General features: G+C 49.8%; 1 protein-coding gene across 3 annotated transcripts in view; it reads right to left on the bottom strand.

The window, feature by feature from the left end:
* The window catches only part of GALNTL5 (polypeptide N-acetylgalactosaminyltransferase like 5), a 51,357-nt gene extending 35,045 nt beyond the window's left edge, over window positions 1-16,312 (bottom strand). For all 3 annotated transcript variants that reach the window (XM_019655401.1, XM_019655402.1, XM_019655399.1), the window contains exons 1-2: window positions 15,988-16,312; window positions 13,421-13,499 (exon numbers count right to left, since the gene is read on the bottom strand). The gene's annotated coding sequence lies outside the window, so the exon portion shown is untranslated. The remainder of the gene's footprint in view (window positions 1-13,420; window positions 13,500-15,987) is intronic.
* Window positions 16,313-16,318: the final 6 nt, after the last annotated feature.

The following is a 16,318-nucleotide window of genomic DNA, read 5'->3' as shown; positions in this document are numbered from 1 at the left end:
CAAAAAGATATTTACATGACGAATCATAACAGTAGCAAAATTACAGTTATAGAGTAGCAACGAAAATAATTTTATGGTTGGGGGTCACCACAACATGAACTGTATTAAGGGGTCGCGGCATTAGGAAGGTTGAGAACCGCTGCCTTAGAGGTTTCCAAGGGAGCACAGCCCTGCTGACGTGTTGAGTTTGGATTTCTAGGCTTCACAAGCACGAGATAATAAAATTCTGTTTTAAGCCACTCAGTGATGCTTTGTTATGACAGCCCAGGAAATAAGTATCGAGAAGTATGGGAAAGCACAAGTTAATGCATCAATGCTCCCTCCAATCATGAATAAAAAAACTCCAAAATTACTAAGATACTAGTAACTGGTCAGAGGGAAACTTGACTCGGACTTTGAAGAAGAGGTAAAGGATGGGGGAGATGGGTTTTCAGGCCAGAACTGGGGGTATGCTTCAGGGAGCTGAGGTAATGAGGCTAGGCAGGCAGGGGGGTCTCGAGTGCTGGAGGCCTTCACACAGGTTTAGGACATGGGAAAGCAAAGTAGGTTTTAAAGCTGGTGACCGCTATAGCAAGAGCAATTTTTAAACAAAAAGTAGTGGGGGAAAAAAAGGGCTCTGAAATTAGAACCAGGTCCAAATGCTGGCTTCCCTAGTCACACCTGTGTGACTTAAAGCACATTAATTAGCCTCTCTGGGAATTAAGTTTGCTCTGGCCACAAAAAAAGAGATAGCAGGAGAATTCCGGGGAGCACAGGCTTCGGATCTTCTCAAATCCCCAAGTGAAAACAGACAGAACAACTAGACAGAACAAACAAAAACCTATTCACAACATTTACCAGGTAATCAGCTGTCAAGGCATCTCCACAAACTCCACAAGAGCAAGTGGGACAAACCACCACAGACATGAGACCTGCATTGTCTTAGCCTCTGTGAACACAGGTAAGTGACAAGCATCCAACATCAGGTAGAGTCCACCAGGCCAGTTCGTGAACAGGGGCTAAAGCCGGGAGAGGTGTCCCCATTTCAGTCGAGAGTGCACGTGAGGGTCCTGCAGTAAAACCTCAAAGGGCTGGATCAGTCCAACTTTATAAACTCTTGAAACTGGCCCCCCAAGACTCCCTTCCTGGAGAGGGCCCCCCACAAAGGAGAAGCTGCCTGGAATAAAATCAAGATTGAGAGAAACAGGAATAACAGAAGTGAGGAACACAGAACATCCAGATAACCAAACCAAGCCAATACATGTCATTAAGCAAGCTGCTACGTGAAATCAACAAGAAGGACCGCCTGTGTTTAAAAAAAAAAAAAGTGTTAGAACCAAGATTTCTTATTAAAATGCAGAAAAACTAACTTCATATCAAAATTAACAGCAGAAAAATATCAAGGTCAAATCGCCTACAAAGTTACTATTTAGAAAAAGAAGAAAAGGATGAGAATTCCATCCCCACAAACAATGGGAGCACATCAGCTGTAAGTATCGTCGTGATGACCTTTCCAGAGCTTGGAGAAGACTCAGCTTTAAAAAACATGACGACACAGGGCCGGTCGAGTGGCTCGGTTGGTTAAGAGCTCGCTCAAGAGTGTGAGCTCTGAGCAACAGCGGTTTGATTCCTGGCCTGAGCTGAGCTGCCGCTGAGCTGCCAACAGGTGGCAGGATGGCTCAGCTAATAAAAACAAAACAAACAAAAAAAAACGACACAACCTCCTCATCTGTGACACAGCTGATGTCCAACTCCGGTGTTAGAATCCCTTCAAGGTTTGAGTCCTGTTCCCAGTTTTTACTCATTTAATTATGAAACATAGTCTCCTCGCTGAGCCCGCTGGCTGAACATGGAATCTTCCATCTTTGGCCTAACAACCTGGGGTCCTTTCTTCAACCTTCGGTCCCTGTGACCTGGTCAGGTCAGGAGGACGTTCAGGACAGCAGAGAGAAGAGCCAGGGACTGTCAACTGTGGTGACAATGATCACAAGGCAATCAAAAACTGGGAGGTGGGAGGCAGACGTAAGAAAACAGCACTGTGGGGTTTTCATTTTTACCATAAGTAAACACAGATGCAGCTTCAGGAGTCGAATCAGTTAAAAAGTCAAATAGTTTAAAGACTTAAAAATTGGACAAAGACTTATTTAAAAAAAGGTCTTCTCCCAGCTTCCGCTATTTTTTTTTAAGCTGAGCCATCCTGCCCCCTGTTGGCAGCTCAGCAGCTGCTCAGCTCAGGCTGGGACTCGAACTGTTGTTGCTCAGAGCTCATACTCTTGAGCAAACTCTTAACCAACTGAGCCACTCGGCTGGCCCTTCCCAGCTGCTTCTAGAGCAGCGGTTCTCAACCTTTCACAGGGGTCGCCTAAGACCATCGGAAAACACATATTTTCGATGGTCTTAGGAACGGAGACACTGCTCCTCTATCCGTCCCCAGGCCCACATGCAAATACGCCCACATACAAGTACCCAGCAACCCCTGTGAAAGGGTCGTTCGACCCCCAAAGGGGTCGCGACCCACAGGTTGAGAACCGCTGCTCTAGAGAGCACCTGCTCATAATTGTTTTTTTTATCTGATTCTTCATCCATATCACCTATCTCTGTGGGCTTTTCAAGGTTGAGGGCCCCTATGTTTTATAACTGATCCAGTTCGCAACGTTTGATATCCAGTGACTGTTGGAAAAGAATCTGTTGCCGTTTTTTAAAGCTCTAAATATGGAGACCAGCAATCTCCTGTTAGCAAGGCCCTTGGTCGGCAATAATCTAAATGATGGCAGTTCGTTACTCAAAGCTTTCAAAGCAGGTTTCCCTGGAACAGATAGATCTAAAATGTTAGAGGCAGTTTCCGCAAAATGTGCATGTAAAACTCTTCCTGAAAGTGTCGACTTTTTGCAGACTTATAATGCTACCTGCTGCAGTATTACCTCTGTGAGACCGTCTTTGGAATACAGCACTACAGGTAAACAGAGGGGGTGGCATGGAGCGTAGGGGCGCAGACCTGCCCTCCCCCACAAAGTGTTCTGCATCCTGTAACACAGGTTCCTCCCACTGCAGGTTCAGGCTTATTAAAGTGCCACCCTTCCAGGAGGCAGCGATGCTGCTCACACAGAGCTGATAATGACTTTCCCAGCGGTCCTTCTTTCCGCAGGTTCATTTTAATGGATGAGAGGAGCGTGAGTTCCCGCCAGGATGCCTATGGTGTCTTCCTGGGATCCAGAGGCGGTCGTGTCCTTCCTTTCCTTCCCCAACCCCATAACCCACTTAGGAAGGAACCAGAAAAACAGTGTGAACCTGAGAAAGCAATTTAATGATAGCAGCCAGTGTAACCTTCTCAACCACGGCATTATATAAGTTATACTCGTATAATCGTCCATGATTTAAATGTCATCGCCATCACCTCTTCCACGATCATGTGGGGTTCCCCTGTCCTGCACGTTTCCTGCGGTCCCACGCTGCGTCTTTTTTATTATTACGCCGTGTGATATGAAGAGTCTGCTAAAGTAAGTCCCCCCTCGTGACACCTCCCCCCCTCCCACCCCAAAACTATTAACGGCTTTTCTCCTATATTTATTCTCCTGGAGCAACTTTAAAAGTACACGTTCTGATTTTTAAAAATCCTGTGTGTGGGGTGTGTGTGTGTGTGTGGTGGTGTTGACAGGATTCAATTCTGTTCACTTTACATAGTACTTTGGGACGTAACGGTGGTTTTGCTACATGAAGTCTTCCCTCCCCAAAATGTGACCCCCACTCTCCATTCATTCCATTTTTCTTCAAGGTTTTGTCCTATTCTCGATAGAGGAGCTGCACATGGGTGTTTGTGAGTCACATGTTTCTCCCCTTTCATTTTCCAGCGGGCTGTTGTTCTTACATAAGAAAAGCATTTTTTCTGAGTGTTTATTTTCCAGCCACTTTGTAGAATGACCTTACCAGATCTAAGCATGTTTCATTCGATTTTCATTTGTTTTCTAGGTAGGTGACTACGTCATCAAGCAAATTCTGGTCTCCTTGTCAACATTTATCGTTCTTGGTCCTTTCAGGATTTCAGGAGACTACCTCTCTTGTAGCAATGACTTTGTTAGGTATTTTGTGTTATGTTAAGGAAATGACATTTGAATACCGTTTTACCACGGATCTTTTTTATTCAGGAAAGAATGCTGACTTTTGTTCAGAGGAAGACTTGTAGCCAGGTTTTGGGATCAGGTCCCTTTGAGCAAGTGGAGCCTGGGATGCTGGGTGTCACAAATCTGGTGTCAGCGCATAAGGGGGACTGACAGCTCTCAGGAAGTGTCCATAGTTCATGGAGACGATATGACAGTGTATTTGAAATTAGATTATTCCAGATAACCTGGGACTGCTCCAAGTGGGATTAATGGCGTGCCCCTCAACCCCCATTTGCTCTGGAATCTATCATCGCCTCCCCGTGCTGCCCTAGTTGTAGGGGTGACATTTCCCAGGCTCCCTTCAGTGCTGACCTGGCCAATGGAGATGCTGGAACAGGAGTAGAGGGATGGAGGAAAGGGGGGGCCAGAGTGTTTCACCCCCCTTTCTCTGTCTGCTGGAGTGTCCCTGGAAGAAGCAGCACCACCTCCTTGGCTCCACTCCCAGACCTCCTTTGGTGGCCACGAGATACTCAGAAGGCCCTGGTTTGGGGGCTTTCAGTAGAGCCACCCCAAACCACCTCTCATCCCATTAGACCCTCAGCCCTCCAGCCCAGGTCCTGGCTTAAACGGCTGCTGTGAACCCAGTCTCCCTCTCCCAAGCGCCACAAGCCCACGAGGTCGGCCTGGCGCGTGGGCCGGCTTTGGGTGTACCTTTCTGTGGAGCATCTGGCATAGGGAGTGGTGACATGGGCCCTGGAGAGAGCCAATGGGCCTGTCCTTGTTAAAGAAGACATGTTGATAAATATGGCGGTCACTTAAATGCTTCCTTTCTCAGCAGCTTAACCACCAGGTTGGAAGCAAAGCCAAGCCCAGTTTTTTCTCCAGATAGCCATCAATTCTTCCGCAGTCCCTGACATCACCTGAGTCTTGCGGGCCCCTCCTCTTCCTCACTGTTTAGCTGGAGGAAGGTTACCCACTATAGTGGTTAAGAGCTTGGGTTTAAATCCAGTGCTGCCACCTACTAACTGTGTGGCCTTGAGCAAGTTACCTAACCTCTCTGTGCCTTAGTTTTGTCATCTGTAAAATGGGGTTAATAATAGCACCAACTCTTCCCCAGCTTTAAACCTCTCCCTGACTCTCACCACCCACCAGACAAAACCCAGTTCCTTGGTGGGGAGCATAAGGACCTCCCTCCCTATGTCCCCACCTCTGCTGTGGTTGGAGCACCTGCTGTCTCCTTCTGTGCTCGACACTGTCACACACTTGACTTCACTTACGTCTCAGCACGGATTTGCAAGGCAGCATTGTTGTCTCTATCCACAGATGAGCATAGCAAGGTTAGAGGGTTCAGCAACTTGCCCTAAACATCCCCAAAGATAGTGGGTCAGCCCAGTGTTTGCAGAACCTCCAAGTCCTTCCTCCCCGACCTGCCTCTGACATCTCCTCATGCTGCAGTCCAAATTGGACTTGTTGCAGTTTCCAGAATATTTCATGGCGTTTCATCCCTGTTTCTTTGCCTGTATGTTCTCCTCCCCAGAGCTTTTAGAAAATTATGAGTAAGTCAGTGTAGCAAAAGCAAGGGGTGTGGGCTTAATGGAGGAGGGAAAGTAGACAGAAAGAGGGGAAGTGATGGAGGGACTCAATCTAAGCTGTACTTCAGGGGTTTTTGAGCAGGGGTGTGAATATGTCCCCTTCCTGAAGGGGGAGCTGTGGCTTTCCACTTGGGATCCTGACACCAAAACCGGTGGTTTTAACATTTCAGGCTCAGGTTGAAAAGTGCATATAGCATGTCTGCATCTCATAGACCTAAACTCAGCTTAGCCTGAAACAGAGCCGTTGTCATGGCGATGCTTAATCACCAGGGTGCAATTGGAAATAGGGACAACGCCTCAATCACTGACCATTAGTCTGCATGTCTCTTGTTTCTTCCCCTAAAGACGCTTTTCCTTCAAGACAGGTGCATCCATGAGAAACCACAGGCGTCACAAGCCTCCTTATGAGTCACTCTTTATCTTCTTGATTGGGGCCAAGGGAAGAGATGGGGAGAATTTGCTACCAACGGTGGCTGATGGCAGGGGCCTGACAATTGACCGCAGCATCCAGCCAACGCAGGAACCTGCACCCCACGGGGCTCAGCTCCAAATCGCAGTCACGGATATTCCTGTCTCACACCCCAACTTCCTGCCTTGGGTCTGGCTTCTCCAGGGTTTGTTCCTCACTCTGAGAGTAGAGCGCTGAAGAAATAGTTGCCACATTTATCCCAACTACAATAATAATAATAATAATAATAATAATAATAATAATAAAACAATAATAATAATATAATAATAATAATTTGCTATGAGCTTTCATGTCAGATGCACAGCCTTGGGGGGGCCGGTGGGGGGCAAAGGATCACTCTGTTGTTTTGAGAATAGACCATGAGGGTGGGGGTGGAACTAGAAACCAGTTATCAGGTGACAGATGATCCAGTTTGGACCAGGCTGGCACTGAGGAAGCGGCGAGAAGTGGGGGTTCTGGATAGACTGTGACAGTAGGGTCCCATAGATTTGCTGATGGGACTGGAAGCGTGGATGAAGAAAGCAATCAAAGATAACTCAGCTTTTTGCTTGGGTAACAGGAAGGCTGGCAAGGCCGGGGGAGAACAGCAGGGGGCGGGCGAAGGAGAGCAGGATTTCAGCGTGGGGTGCGTCCTCACGCAGGTGTTTAGCAATGTGAGTCTGGAGTTCATGGAAAGGGGTCCAGACCAGAGATGTCATCTTGGGACGCATTCGGCAACAGGCGATTTCTAAAACCACAACCTGGACCAGCACAGCGAGGGAGTGAGTGCACTCAGTGGGGAGAGGGGGCCCCGGGACAGATCCCCGGGCCACCAACACGCCGAGATCAGGAGGAATCAGCAACGGAGATGAGAACAACAGCCAGCAAGGGGGAAGGAAAGCCTCAGTGAGGTGGCAGCAAGGGGAGGAAGTGATGCAGGAACGGGGGAGAGAGCAAATAATCAATGCGGCGAGCCAGAAGAGGACTCCGGGCCGACCAGGGTTCAGCAATGGCGGCCGCAGCATTGCAGTGGAGTGCCGGCTCGAAGGCGGATTGGAGGCGGGTCTAGAGAGAAAAATCACAGGACAAGGGCGAGATGAGGAGGCTAGACAGCTCTCTGCAGGAGTTCGGCTGTAAAGGGGAGTAGAGACATGGGCCGCAGCTGGAGGGGCCGCGGGCGGGAAGGGGCCGCCGTGTGAGGGCTGGGGACTGGCGGGAGCTGCCCACCCGTGAAAGCGTCTCCGTCACGGCTGCGCGTTAGAATCACTGGGCAGCTTTATGTCTCCTGATATCTGGGCGGAACCCCAGGCCAATGAAGTCTGAGTCTTTGGGGACATGGCCCTGCTGCCTTTTGAAAGCTCATGGGGTGATTCCAACGTGCAGCCAAGAATAAGAACCAATGCATGTCATGCTCCTAACAACAAGGCTTCCGGCTGGACTCCCGCATGGGATGGTGGGCTGTGCCCACCCACAACTAAGATCGAACACGGCACCTTAAGCTGACCGGCCGCGAGCTGCCTGCGGGCAGCCAGATGGCGACTGGACTTGGAGGACTTGGACCTGGACTAAGATTGAAGGACAACAACTTGGCTGTTCCCCTTCCCCATTCCCCAATAAAATCTTTTTTTAAAAAAAAGAACCAATGCATGAGAGAAAGAAACATGGGTGGAGCAGGAAGGAGAGGGTCTAATTGCCTGAGGAGAGGAGAGGGGTGGTACCTGGTGAAAAGAAGGGAATGTCTGTCAATGGCAGCGTGCAGTTTCCACCTGTTAACGATCACGAGAGTCATCTGTGGGTGTCACTGCTGGAAGGGGGCTGTGGGGCGTGGGGCCTGGTGGAAGGCCCCTTCTGACGGTCCCTCTGTCAGAGAACTAGGACAAAAGGTTATCAGCTGGGAGTGGGAGCAGGGGGGCATGCTGGAGGCTTCAGGAGGGAGGAGAGAGTTTGACACGGTCATCGAGGGGAGTAGGAGAGAGGTTTCTGGACGTCTCCCATTGCCCAGGCAGCACAGGGGTTCCTGAGGCTTGTGGTCAGGAAGTTAAAGCGAGACCGCTGAGCCTGGCCACCTTCTCCCGGCAGCTCCATGGTTCTGGGCACCTGCTTTGGGGCCAGCAGACCTGGTTGAAGTCCTGGCTCTGCCACTGGTTGCTGTGTGACCTTGACCATGTTATTTAATGTCCCCGAGTCATGATTTCTTTATCTGTGAAACAGTGACAATATCTCCCACCAAAGGACGTGATAAAGGCCCAAGGTGGACTGGGAGCACCTGGCGTAGCAGCTGTCCCACGTAATAAATGGTAGCTCCTGTTACGGTCACTGATTAGTCAGGGACTGGCTGTATTCTATTGAAAGGGCCCGTCTTATCTCCTCTCTGTGCGCTGGGGCCTGTGCTTTCTTCTTCGTGTCTTACAGAGAACACGGTCCGGCGTGCTGGCCACACGGAAATTACAGTCAGTCAATGCCTTTGGCTGAATAATTAGCTACTTTCTGAGCATTTGTTTTGGTAGAAGTTACGCGATCCTCGAAGCCAAGAAGAGGGCAAAAGCCAGGTACAAAGACCAGCTGTCTCACCCGTGCTTTTTCCTCTACGGTCCTCCCCATCTTAAACACTGTGCTTTTGATCTTCCTCCTGGAGGGCCTTGGGTCCTTCATTCCACAGGCCACTCGGGTTTCTGGGCCATCACAGTGATAATAAAAATCCTCCTGTTTAAAGAGGGCTTCACAGTTTACAAACTGTTGTCACATGTTACTTCCTCCTTCAAGCTTCAGAAGAAAGGGCCAGGTGAGGTGGGTGCCCACTGTCCAGATGAGGAAGCTGAGGCAGGCGAGGCCATCACCGTTGGGGTGCGAGGGAGGGACTCGAACCCAGGACCTGACTCGAGGAGAGGCCGACGCCATGCGTCAGTTCACAGAGGCCGTGGCTAGCCACCCCCAGCCCTGGCCCTAATTAAACAGAGTCTTCTCTGATAGGGTTTCAGACACAGCTCTGGTTGGAACAGTTCTAGGTGGAAACAGTTTTCTCTACTGGGGTCTCCTGCCTTCCTACTTGGAACCTTTCTCCCCAAAACCCTCTACCCCCGCATTCCCCCAATCCAAAGTCCACCAAGCCTTTCAAAATCCCGTGACGCCTCTTCTGCCCTTCTTTCCACCTGGTCCTTAAGTATTGGGTCGTCGGGAAAGTCATGACATGTTTTTCTATGTTTTTCCATGCCAAAATGCGTCATGACTTTCCCGACGACCCAGCAGTATCCCATTTGCAGGCCTCTAACTCATTCCCTTGTCATTCAATAATCTAAAAGTCACTCTAGGAAGACTCTTATAAAATCAATAACCCTAAATCCACATTTGTATCTCAGATGACATAATCTCTCTTCAGCAAAGGTGTGGTGCTGATGTTATGTACGTAAAACGGAAAGGGGCTGTGCGCTGGCAGCCCCTTCCCCACCCTCACCCCCATAGCACACACTCAGAGGAGAACTCAGATGTGCTTCCGCCCACACAGCTGGGAAGCTGGCTCACTGCCAGCTCCGTGGGAAGCAGTCGTGCTCTCCTACCTGGCAACCCTGGGGGACAGGCTGTTCTCCAAGGCCATCCTCCACAGCCACGCACCTTATGGTGGGTGACAGGCAGGCATGGCGACTGCATTTCTCTTGGCAGGAAAGACAGAGCAAAGTACGCAGCTGTTTTGTGTCTGGTGCCCAAAATATTTCCCAGGAGAAGGCTCAGAGGAAGGGTCAGAGCAGCGGATCTCAAAACTCTGCATGTGCATGTGGCCTAACCCCAACCGCCGGAGCAGAGCCTGGGGCAGGAGGCCAGGAAAGGCCTTGGGTCACTCTGAAGCAAGTGTCTGCGGGCCACTCCGTGAGACATGCTGCCCCATCTCCGAGGGGTAAGGCCTGCGGCTGCCCCTGCACCATGGAACCTCACAACAGCGCTTCTAGGAAATTCGCTCTCTGGTGGTGAATGTCACCTCTGAGTGCTGGCCAGATGGACATCAAAGGGCCACGGGGCATGCATGTGCCTGAGAAATTATGGACTGTTTGCAATTTTCCAGAAGAAGACCATGCCACTGCTGAGTGCCCTGCTTTTGGGACTGACGTCTGCTCAGCATCTCTGAGGCGATGGAGCTTACGCACCCCCAGGCGTCCTTATCCCCTTGTTTCTGAAGGGGTTGTGCAACTTGCCCGCACAAACACCACCAGTGAACGGCAGAGGCAGGCCTGACTCCAGAGCCCACACCCCTCCCACGTCTCTAAATAGGACAGAAAACCCCAGTAGCCATAAAAAAACAAACAAATATAACAAACTATATAAAAAGGGGGGAAAAATCCTGCATGGGGAAAAAAAAATAGGCCAGATAAACAAAGTCAAAAGACAAACTGGGAAGAAATACTTGCTACTCCTAGCACTGACAAGGGGCCCATTTTTTCAACCTATAAAGAGCTCCTTTAAGTAGATAAGAAAAAGACCTACCATCTAATAGGAGAATGGGCCAAAAGCATAAATAGCTAATTCACAGCAAGGTAGCTGTAAAGGAAATACAAATGCAGAAAAAGGTGTTCATTCTCATTCCTAACAAAGAAAATGCCCAGCAAAAATACCAGGAGACACTATTTTCACCTAACAGATTGGCAAGTATCAAAAAGTTGCAAGGTGTATTATGTTGCTGAGGGCCCAGACAGACAGGCATGTGAGTGCATGTCGGTGGGAACGCACATCGATTGCCTCTGAGAACACCTGTCTATTGAAATGATCAGGGACCCACACTTCGCTCCAGCAGCTCTGCATCTAAGGATGCGTCCTCCAGAACACTGCAAAACGTGTGAGACGATGGATGCAAGCGCACTCCGACACTGGAAGCCTAAACTCTCAGCCTAAATTTTCACCCGCAGGAGACACCTTAAATGGGTACAACACAACACGTCATAAATCATAATAAATCGTGTGATGTTTCTACAATGGAATACTGCGTAGCCATTCCCAAGAACAAAGCAGCTCTCCAGAAACTGATATGAACAACCTGCGAGATCTATTACTGAGCTAACAGGAACATACAGTCCATCACCTACAGCACACTTCCGCTTGTGGGCATGTCCACATGGGCACCACCCGTCCAACTTCTGCACGAGGCTTTCACACCTTCTCTCTCTCTCCTCAAACCTCCCACACCTCTTCCTCCATCAGCTGGCTGTACTGCTTCCCAGTCACGAGGAAAGAACCCCCCCATGCTCATGGCCTAGGTCTGCATTTACCTTCTGCCTCTCATCACACAAGGGACTGTCCCACGTCCCATCTAAGGCCGGCCACACTATTGGTACGTCTCACCCTTCTTGCCTTAATTACCAAGCAAGGGCTTGCTGCCCAATGTGCATAAGAGCAGAGGCAACTGTACACACAAAACATACTGACTGCCACGCAAAAGAACAGATCTCCAGATGGGCTAAGAAGTCGGTCTCAAGTGGGGAGTGGTTAAAATGACACAGTCCTCTAGATGTTTATTAGTTCTTGGTGAAATCAGTTTCTTAAACGTGCAAAGATAAAGAAGAGACTCGGAACCAACGATCTGGTCCAGATGCAAACTCTCCTCGAAGCTCTACTCAAAACAGCTGCTCTCCTTGCTATCCAATCACGACTTAGGGACCAGCATGAGCCCCCGAGTCTCAGCCAATGCTCTGTGTCAGCAGTGAGCCCCCACTCACTCACCCCTGCACTACACACAGGCACCTTTGGTTTCCCAAAGAAACTTCTGCATCCAACCCCATGAGATGCTGGGGACCCCTCACGTCATGAAGGAATAAAGCTATGACGACGGGAAGATGTTCTCTCAGGCTGCTCAAAGAACAATGAACTTTGTAATTACGCTTTATTTTTTCACCTCGAGGGTAAAAAACAAACCTATTTGGTTGTCAGAAAAGTCATGACGCATTTTTGCAATGAAAAACATAGAAAAAAATATGTCATGACTTTTCTGACAACCCACTACAATGAGTGGGGATAGGAAAAAACAAGGCAAGGCCTTTTGCTCAATGGCGCTATTGGGAGTGTGTGTTGCAATGATCCAAGATGACCTTACACAAGTCCACGCACGGGGTTTTACTTGGAACATTTCTCTCTCCCCATTTTCTCCCAAGAAGACCTCATGCAACTCTTAGGAGTTATACTTAGGAACATTTTACAAAATACCTTTGGACTCACATGGCACAAGGGAGGGTTGTGAAAAGCCACCGTGTCCTTGAGAGCCTCCCTGCACATCCTGAGTCCTTGAACCGAGCACCTTGTAGGCTGTGTGTGTGCACCGAATGGGTATTGATTGATTACGGCATAAAGTGCTAAGGTATGAGGACAGGGACAGGTGCTGGCAAGGTCGTGCCTGGACTTAATTCTGGGTGTGGCTGGGCCCTTCTGGGAGGGACACAGCTCCCTCCACGAGTCAGGATGACAACTGTGCCTTTGCCATGGGGTTGGAAGTCAACAGGTCTAAGTCTGTATACACCTGAAAATCCAGGACACAACCTCGCACTCAGCTTTCCAAACTCTGCCAGTCCCGAGGGATCGTAAATATATTTTTTTCTGGCATCTTGTTGAAAAGCCATAACTGACCATCTAGAGGCCAGGTCTGGACGTCAGCTACAGGTCACATGAACGAATGGTGACAACAACACAGGTGAGCCAGCGCTTCAGACGCACCCTCCCATCCAAGTCATGCTCAGGTCTGTGCTGTGAGCTATGAACTCTGGGGCCAGTGTAATTTCCAACGTAATTGTATTTGCTCGGGGAAATTATTACAATTAATTTTCATTATTTAATTATGTCCCAAACAGATGGGGGTGTGAGAGGTCAGAAGTCAGCCCCAAGACACATTCAGGGAAGAGTGGCATTCCAGCTCCCCAGGGTTAATGTGTATGCTTTACGGCATGGTCAAAGCTCACACACCATGACCTTTAGTCCAAGTCTGCAGCCTTGGGAGCCCGAACCCTCCACCCCGAGGGGAGGTGATGCCAGATCACTAGGGCAACAGTCACAAGGGAAACTGTCGGTCATGCAGAACCAAAGAGTATTCTTAACGAATGGGGTGTCCATGACTACTCCCCTTAGTCAAGGAAGGAGCACATTGCTGGGCTGCCTATCCACTTATTTAGCAAACAGATACCTCCCACTGCACAGCGCAGCATGGACACACATATCCTACTGCTGAGTGTGTGGGTAGGCGCACAGCTGCTCAAGATACCATGCTGTCCTCTAGAGACAGGACGGGAACAGCAGGTCTGTCCCTTGGGAGAATATTGCCACAGAGTGACTTTTACCTTAATCCAACGTATTACTTCTTGGATTCCGTGATCCGGACGGCCTTATGGTTAACGAGTGTTATGGATGCAGGACAATCTGAAACACAGATATAGAAGGTAGCTGGCACGGGTCCCCCAGAAAATCAAAAGGGACCTGGGAAAGGGTTGTCAGGAGCAGTCTGTTCCAGGGCAGCCTTCCTTGCTGGTCCCCAGCGCCTGCCTCCATCTCTCCCTTCAGATGGATAACACTGACACCAGGGAGCAAAAGCTATCAGAGGTTACATAATCGGGGCCCGAGCTTAGAGGAAAATAAAAACTGGAATGTGACTCTTAGCCTTGGTTTTCACAATTAGATAACACGCCTTTTGCTGGGTGTCCAATGAGTTATCAAGCATTTACAGAGTCCTCGGTCCAGACTTTGTGGTTTCATTTTTCCAAGTGTTGCTTTTTTTGCACAGAATTGAGTCAGTGGTTTCCTGATGACACAGACCATTGCTCTCCCCGCAACTTTCTGTCACAGGCAGAGACCAAGGCAGCCAGGACGTTGAATAGTTTGTCCAAGATCACCCTGAAGAAGTTTCCTAACTAGTACTGTTAGCCTTGTGCAGAGCTTTTAAAACAGGAGATCACATTTTAAAATGTCTTTCCAGGAGGTACAGTAAGATCAATCGATACCAATGAATTCCCTATCACCTAGGCCTCAGTTCCCCCTATCTGCAAAATCTGTCTAATGGCTCTTTTAAGGGATTTTCATAGAAATCAGGTAAGATAATATGAACTACCTAAGACGAGGTCTGGCATCTCACTAGTATCAGCCTAGATAAATGATGCCCCAATGGAAATACCTTTAAAATGTCCTCGTCTGCTGAGAAGCACTGTCCTAAATCATCCCTGGTAAAAGCCCAGGGGTCTTTTGTTTGCTTGTTTGTGTTTAATTTTTAATTCATCATGCAGTGATACTTTTTTTTTTTGAGAAGGGAGTCACAGGTCATGGCATTCAGAAACAGCGCACACTATTGCTTGGGCATGCTACATTTAGCTACTGACTAAAATAACTGTGTGGGCCGCAGGCGGAGGTGAAGGTGAAGTTCAGAGGACACCCCTAGAGCAAGACCATCACTGTGTCTCTGCATTCGAAGCCTCTACTGATTGGAAGATATATGATCCATTTATTAATTTCTTTCAGGAAGAAAAAAATGGCTGGTAAGCATCTTCTGGCACCATCTATAAGAAACACCCATATTTCAAAAAGATTAACATGTAGAACCAAAACAAATAGGCTCTTAAAATGCAGGCAATATGATAAAATGTTTTGATTTAGGGTCCCCAGGCACTAAAATCTGCACCCCAACAAAATAAACTCAGAGAACAAATTAATTTTGTTAATGAATGGTTGGGCACATTTACACAAATCAGCTGACAAAAGTACATAGTTATACCAATTTCTAAACACTGCCCATCAGCCAGGACAGGCCTCAGGAAAAGCATTCAGTATGGGAAACAACACAGTGGTTTCCCCTTTCTGAATCCATCCCCAGGGTACCCTTCCCACCTCTCCATCCTTTTTTCCTTTCAAAACCAGTTCTCAACAGATGGAGTGAGTTGCAGGCCTTGACAAATTATCATTGGGACAGGGATGAAACTTTTAAGCTAAAGAGATGAAACTTAAATGACACAGTTGGGGAGTCATCTTGAGTGGGGGAGGGTGGGCTCCGTGGGTCCTGGAAACTCCATGGCTCAGGCGCAAGGCCTGCCCTTTTCTGCTCCGAACCAGGATTTCCAGCATTTATGTGGGATAACGCAGTCTCCTGTCTCCCCTACGCAGCAGGGTAGAAAAAGGTCAAAGCAAGAAATGCCACAGCTATGGGGCCAGGAGGGCCACCTGGTTTTTGAGCCCAGGCGTGCCTCCTTCCAGAGCATCCAGGCACTGCTCCAGGACCCGGAGGGTTTCCCAGACTGGCTTTCTTCCGGTCTGGAGAGCAGGGGAGGAGGAGAAAGACAAACCCACCTGAAACCCGCCGCTATGAACCAAAGAACCACCCAGACTGTAGGGGGCTTCACACAAGATGATGGAACCTGGTTGGCATGGGAAGCTGGAAAGATGGCTGAAACAGGGGATGCTTTCTGGCGGGGTAGGGGGCACCACCTAACGGGCGTCCCTTTTCCTCTGAGAGCACTCTGCGAACCATCTCCTCACCGTTCCCAAAGCGACCTGCGTCGCGTTCTCGGGGTGGCCACCAGCATTAGTGATTAGGGGGCGCAGGAGGGCTGACGTCAGCACTCAGGGCTTCCGAGTGACTTTTGAGGCCACTGTCCTCAGAACCCTAGCCAGCACTCGCCCTACCTCCAGCCGTGGCCAAGGTCTCGCCCTCCTGGGGGGACCACACCGTCACCCCGGAGAACCCCTCCACGGGCCCTCGGCAACACTGCTGGAATGGCAAGGGGGTGGCTCGTTAAGACTGTGGCAGCACGTGGAGGCCTCGCCCGGGTTTCGCGTCCTTTCCCGCACCCATTTCCTTCTGCAGTCTGAGGAGCCCTGCGTTGGCCGGGGCGCCGGGTTGCGGTATGGCCCCCCGGATACTCACCGCGGATCCACTGCGCAACTCCTGGCGAACCTGAAACGAGCCGGCTGGGCTGGGCTGGGCTGAGGTGGGGTGGGGCGTGAAAAGCCGCAGTACCGCAGCGACCCCGGCAGCTCCACGCGCGCCTTCTGTCAGCTCGCCGCGGGGCTCCGCGCAGCACGTGCGGACCAATGCCCAGCCCCCCGAAAGCCCGCGCTTCCGCCGCGGCCGGGTCTGCGGGGAACAGGGCGCCTGGGCGTGTTTCAGGGACTCAGGCATAAACAGAGACGCCGCGGGGGACGACACGGGTCAGAAAGAAGCTCCGCGGGAGCCCTGCGCCGCTGCGGCCGCAAGG

This window comes from Hipposideros armiger, unplaced genomic scaffold (genome assembly GCF_001890085.2).
Source record: "Hipposideros armiger isolate ML-2016 unplaced genomic scaffold, ASM189008v1 scaffold_239, whole genome shotgun sequence".
Lineage (NCBI taxonomy): Eukaryota > Metazoa > Chordata > Mammalia > Chiroptera > Hipposideridae > Hipposideros > Hipposideros armiger.
This window is presented reverse-complemented; position numbering and strand designations above follow the sequence as displayed.